Genomic DNA, 7,209 nt, shown 5'->3' on the forward strand with positions numbered 1-7,209 from the left:
CCATAAATAGATACTTCCTCACTTAAGAGGTTCACATAAATTCAACATAAAGTGGGAGATAGAATCTCCCTAATACAGATACTACATAATCAAACCAACTCTCTCATTCTTGGGGTTACCACTCCATTTTGCTTACTCTAGAGTGGATAGAGGAGTTCCACTATGATAATTCCCCATCCCAGCCTTTGGGGTTGTGATAAAACATTTTCATGCTATACTTATGACAAAAATGTAGTACATGACATGTGCTCATTTGATAACAGGTGGTATACTTGATGCAAAAATGAAATTTTCGTAAGGCATACTAAAATAGTACAAACTTCACATGTCATATAAGCAAATTACCAAATGCTCAATGTATCATATGATATTTCATGCTAAATAGCATTTATAATATGAATGTGACGTTTAAGAAATAATCATAAATAAATTATCAAAGGGTAAGTTAGAAGCTATCTTACAAACTTTTCGGATGTTTTAGGAAATTGGTGTGGTTGTAACGAAAGTTATTCTAAGTTAGAAGTTGCATATTTAAGGAAGATGTTTATAATCAAAGGGTTCAAACAATATTTACGAACTTGCCCCTAGAATTTCCCAAAATTGTCGTTAAGGCCCTAACTTTTAATATTTGCAATTTAGCCCCAAAATTCAAAGAGAGAGAATATGTAGGGAGAAATTGACAGATACAAGGGATAAAGAGAGGGGTACGGTTTGGGGGGAAGAATAGGGAAATAGAGAGATATATAAGAGAGAGAGTAAATATATAATGTACACATATATACGGTTGGGGGGTGGGGGAAATTGAGAGAGTGAGGCTAGATGGGATTGAGAGAAAATCGGAGAGAGAGAGATGTGCGAGAATGAATTTGTGTTGGGGGGGGGGGGGGGGGGAGGCAGGGAGAGAAAAATGAGATGGTTAGGGAGAGGTTGTGTGCAAAAGAGAGTAGAGAAAGTTAAGGCCCTAACTTTTAATATTTGCAATTTAGCCCCAAAATTCAAAGAGAGAGAATATGTAGGGAGAAATTGACAGATACAAGGGATAAAGAGAGGGGTACAGTTTGGGGGGTAGAATAGGGAAATAGAGAGATATATATGAGAGAGAGTAAATATATATATGTACACATATATATACGGTTGGGGGGTGGGGGAAATTGAGAGAGTGAGGCTAGATGGGGTTGAGAGAGAATCGGAGAGAGAGAGATGTGCGAGAATGAATTCGTGTTTTGGGGGGGGGGGGGGGGGGGGGAGGTAGGGAGAGAAAAATGAGATGGTTAGGGAGAGGTTGTGTGCAAAAGAGAGTAGAGAAAGGGTTTTCTTTTGTCGTGGGCTTTCCAGACATTGATTATTACAAAATATATATTATGTACCCTAATTACTTATGCCTATATATTGAATATACTTCATAGCTAGTTTATAATTTGTATAATAATTAAATGGTAAGATTGAATAATTTAGTATATTGGTATATAGGAACCATATATGAAATGTTGATATATACTATCATATTATCTATATATATTGGTAATTTATGTAGGCATAAATTATGTGGTTATTATGAATAAATATCAACTAGTTCATATTAATGATTTGTAAATCTTTACAATTTTGTAATTCAATAAAGGGTCAATTTGTTAGTTTTAAAAATTCCATTAAATTTAGAACTTTATTTATCTATTTTCTTAATTATTAAATTTTATTCAAAACTTAAAAAATAAACAACTTTGGCTTGGTTTGGCTTGACTCAACTCAACTCGAGCTCGTTTTTGGATCGAGCTTGAGTTGAAAACTTAGCTCACCAAGCCGAACTCGAACAAAGATTTGATAAAAATCTCAAGTTTGAGCTCGAGTTTTTTGAGTTGAAAAGTTTGAAGAAGGTTTTTTAGTTTATTTTCTAATTTTAGTTTATGCATTCAATCATGCATTACCAGTAAACATAATTTAGGCCCAATAAAATTTTGCATATTCTGACTTTATTGATATTGGGTCAAGTGTTATAGTTTTCAATACAAGTATACTTAATTCCGTGTAATAGGTTTAGTAAGTAAAATAATGTAAACAACATGAAAAATATGCAAGTGTTATTATCGGACTTTTCTCGTAAAATCTAAAAAAAATGAATAACCAATGACATTTTTCATTTTACGAAAAATAGGAATACAGATTGATTGTTGGTTACGTTGTACATTTGAATTTCAATTTCTATACAAATTGATTTTTCATTTTTCGTTTTCTGGTTCCTCATCTTATTTACATTTACAATAGTGAAAACCTTTATACATTTGAATTTCTCATTTGTATGTTTAGACTTTTAGTTTCCCAATAAAGATGAACCTTTTTCCCAAACACGTTTGAGGGTAAGGTATACTTATTCCTATTATACAATGTTTTAATGGAGTTTTATATCTTCATGATTTTTATTTTTTTATTTTTTATTTAGAAAAATGAGGTTCTATAATTGATTCATTTTTTCTTTCCTTCCTCAATGGACAAACAAACCATTATTAAGGTTTCTTCCTTTGTCTCCTTGGTTTTATTTGTTTATTTGTAAAAGGAAAGTAAAAAAGTTTCAATACATGAGCTATTAGAAAGTACTGCTTCAATTTAAGGATATTTGTAAATAGAATTGTTACAGACACAAAGAGATTAAACAAAAGTATATAAACAAAAAGGTGTGGCTTCATGTGTTTCGTCAGATGATCTACTCTATAATAAAAATAATTTTATAATCTAATGTGTAACAGCCTACTAGAATTTCAATGGTGGAATTTCTATAGACTTTAGGAACCTCATGAAACCCTATAAGTTCTCACGAATCGACTAATCGCATAAGTTTTAGTCTATCAGCATAGTCAGTGTTATCACTCACTATGGTGCTAGAAGTGTGATTTTATTTATTTGAAATAGTTAGAAGTGTCAGAATACGTTATGGGCTACGCCAATTGACTTAGTTGATTATTTAGGATTCTATGCAGCAATAATCTCATTTTCAGTTATTGGACGATACTCTGGTTTGAAAACGTGTTTTGCTTTTTTTGAAGCACTTCGGGGTACAATTTTGGTAAAAAAAAATTGCACAGTTAGGTTTGTATGAATATTTAGGATTTTTCAGTGCAAAGTTTATTTTTCACTTTCCCAGAGTGAATAGTAACCTCAATAGTAACACCTAGCGTAGTGTTTTCAAAATCACTGTGTGAAATGTCCAAATTAGATTGGAGAAGTTTTATTTGGACACTTGGAAAGATTTTAGCCATACTTGATGAATAATATTAGACACTTGGCACAAAGAAGAACCATTAGATAGATTTGTGAAGGAAATCAAGGTGTGAGATCATGCCACCTAAGGAAAACCCTATTCTTTCATCTGATCAACCAAATTGAGCTAGATTAGAGAGGGTTTCAACCCTATTAAAACCATAAATGGTTTAAATCCAATTGAAACTCCAAAAACTTGGTTGAAACTGAAACCCTAAACAGTTCCCCCAAACCTTAAAGTTGGCCTTCAAACCCTTTTTGATCAAATTTCTAGTATTGTGTTTATCACTTGAGTAAATCACTTTCACATAAAATTAATTTTCCAAATTCATGTTATGATATCATTATCCAACCTTTTAAACCTTGAAAAATTGATTGGGCCAAGAAAAATTGGATTTGGGCTTGATAGCATCCCAAACCCTAACCAAACCCCCTTTAAACCCCAAGTTGAAGCCCACTTGGTTAAGACCCACGAATTTGGCCACCTTAGCAAAGCATCTTGAGTAAGCTTCCTCCCCCAATCGTCAGGCCATCCACTACCCTTGGCTGCACCCAATAGTGTCTTGATGTAATGCAGAAATCCACATCATCACCCTTCATACCTCAGAGCTGCAGGAGGCAGTCTTTGCCCCTCACTATTTTCCACTTTATGTGACATAGCTACCTCAAGGGTCATTCAAGCCGATATCTCCACCCTCCAGAAGTCTAAAGTCATGAAATACACATTTCACTCCCTTTCATCACTTCTTCACTCTATTCTTAGAGAGAAACCCAAAAGAGCTATCTCGGGTAGATTTCTGGGTCTTTTTGGATGGCGAAGTTTAAAGTATTTTCACACTATGAATCTCATGGAGTTGTTTGAATTTGAGTATAGTTTCCCTATATTCATTATTCGTCGCATTTCATGGTCATTTAGTCGGTCAAAAATACTTTTAACCATGGAAATGTTATTCTGAGAGTGAAACTGGAGAGTATGTTATGTTTCAAAATTTTTGACCAAGCTAATGGACATATAATGGTCTGAAAATTTAATGGAGTTTTTTTAGCATGTGTTTATGAGTGTTCGTTGAGGTTTTTTTGCATTACTAAAGCTTTTGATGATAGATTTTCTTAGATCTAGAAACTTGAAAATTGGAAGTGGAAAAACAGTTTTTATTTGGAGAAAGTTTGAATATTTCGTGCTTATTATTTACTTTGATTGTGCATTCATGCCATGTTATGTCAAGTTATGTTATGCTTATTATTGACTTTGATTGTGCATTCATGCCTTTACTGCCATGCATGCATAATTAACCTGTGTCGGAGTTTACTGTTAACTGGTTGAGATTTGTAATCAAATCTCATTGTGATAGTTCCAACTATCATTCTCCACGAATGGTAGGCAATGTGTCAGGACCAGAGCATGCAGTGGACACTGGTAGATTGGAGGATGTTAACTAGATTCCACAGATGTAATGCGAAGCTTACAGCCTCCAAAGTTGAGTTTTTGAACAGCCTCAATAGTGTATTTTGGTCATGTAATTATGGAGCCCAATCTCCATTGTTTTGAGATTATAGTCTTCTGAGACCCGTACTGTAATTGTGGATATATATTTTGTTAAGTATGCATAGATTATGTTTTTAACTATTTGGGATATTATAAGTTTAGTACATAGTATAGCTAAAAACTATTATCTGCTATAAATATTGCATAATGCTAGATTCATGTTAGGAACATTGCATCTTATATGTCATGAACAGGGGCAGGTAACCTTGTGTGGCATGCTCGACGCTTTAGATGTCTATTCGATTCCAAGCATAATCTGGGAGCGTCATAGGGTGGTATTAGAGCAATACGTTTCTAGGTTATAAATCCACATGTCCTTAGGAAATGCACCAAATATTAGGCTTGAAATTTTAATCTTTGTTAGGCTTGAATTTCTTGAAGTATAAGAGATAGTACGTGGTTGTGATACATGTACTCATGTGTTTCAGGAAGTGACACATGACTCGCGGTAGAATACCTCAGAACCCTGAGGGAGACGTCAATCAAGAGAATCAAAATCCCCAAGTGGATGGAGGGCAAGGGTTTACTAAGGCTATATGTCTACTGACTGACGTGCTTAGACATCAGCAATAGCAGCAAGTGCATGCACCTCAACCTGAAGTTAGGGGATGTTCTTATGTGAATTTTTTGATCCATAGATACCCAAAATTTTCTGGTAATGAAGGACCTTTGAGAGCTAAGAAATGGATTTTGGATCTCAAAAGGACATACGAGATTTGTGGATGTACTGAGGACCAGAAGGTTCTATACTCTGGATATTTATTCCAAGGATATGGTGAGACACCTGCAGGCAGCTCCTAGTTAGGGAACTAGGAAATCTCATTGCAGTATCATGGGAGAGATTCAAGGAAGAGTTTGACAATAGATTCTTCGCAGACTCTGTCAAACATCTGAAGGTGTTGGAGTTTACAACTTTAACTCAAGGCAGTTTGACCATAGAAAAGTACGCTGCTAAGTTTATGGTGTTAGGAAGGTTTGCACCACACCTGATCTCTACTCAAAGGATGTAGGCACAAAAGTTTCAAGTAGGACTTCAACCCAGGATCCGTAGTCAAGTAGCTTGCCTTATAATAGAAACTTACCAAAAACTGGTAAATGTGGCTGCGATAGTAGAGGCAGAGCATAAGGGTTTGACCGCCCAGATCATTTTGGAAAGAAAGAGGACTTCATCGTATGCTACTGGAGAAAGTCCAGAAAGGAAGAAGATGTTTACTAGATCAGATAAAGGAAAAGGTATGTAGAAAGAACCATGGAGGCAAGTGCAAGCTTACCTTAGGACTTTGTTTCGGATGTAGCCAACCTAACCACTTGATCAAAAATTGTCCCAAGTGAGCTCAGAGGAAGGGGACTGTTCCCAACAGAGATTCCAAACCAAAGCCATAGTCTCTAGTGCTAGCTCGAGTGTATATAGCCACTCCTAGAGAGGTAGATACTGACGCCCCAAGAACATATAGTGCAAACGCCATTTCTGGTATTTTCTAAAACCTATGTATCGTTATGCTTAGTTAAGTTTGATTTGATTACAATTGATTGTATTGTTGCCTTATTGTTGTTTTGGAGTAATGTCAAGTCATTGAAATTTGTAACTTATACGCTGAGTATCACACAAGAGTTTAGTTTGTAATCCAAATTGTTACCCAGGTAGTAAGAGTAACAATTCTTATTAGGAGTATCATTGTTCTTACCATTGTAGATATAGAATATCTTTTGGTAGTATGAGGAAGGATATTGAAGGTCGATTGATTAAGTTTTCTGCGTATTGAAGTCAACTATATGGTATTCTACATATGGGAGTTAGCTTTGGATGAATACACAAAACAAACTATAGAGGATGCGATAAAGTTTGTGCTCAGAAGAGTAAAGTATTTGGGACAACCTTTGGCCTTAGGAGGATTCATTTATGAAGCACTGTGTTTGTGGAGACATAGATTGCCCTTACATTGGAGACAAATATATGGGGAGTAAAATCTTAGTCTTGAGGACTTACATGAATAGTAGGAACAAATCCTTTCATTTAGAGTCAGAATAAGAGGTGGCTCATGGTGGATAGAAGAGCTATGCCAATCATAAGAGAGAAAGTCTTGAGTTTAGGTTAATAGTTGATTGTTTATCAAGTTAACACCAAGGAGGAGGAACGATTCATTGTGATTATGAAAGAGTAAGCTAGTCCTAGGCATATAGAATTCCCTAAGGAAATAGAGAAAGTGAATTTAGTTGTGTATGGATTAAATTCTTCCAAAATAAATTGCACGAATACTTGAAGATTTAGATTTAAAGAGTATGCCGATATGATTTGACCTACTTTGTGAAAGGATTCCAGTACAAACTGATGATTTGAGCATTAAGGAAATAAGTGATTTCACTTAAGCAAGGATTTAGTATCCTAGAAGGTTAGTCTAGAACTTGTTAAG

The sequence above is a fragment of the Carya illinoinensis genome, chromosome 15 (genome assembly GCF_018687715.1).
Source record: "Carya illinoinensis cultivar Pawnee chromosome 15, C.illinoinensisPawnee_v1, whole genome shotgun sequence".
Lineage (NCBI taxonomy): Eukaryota > Viridiplantae > Streptophyta > Magnoliopsida > Fagales > Juglandaceae > Carya > Carya illinoinensis.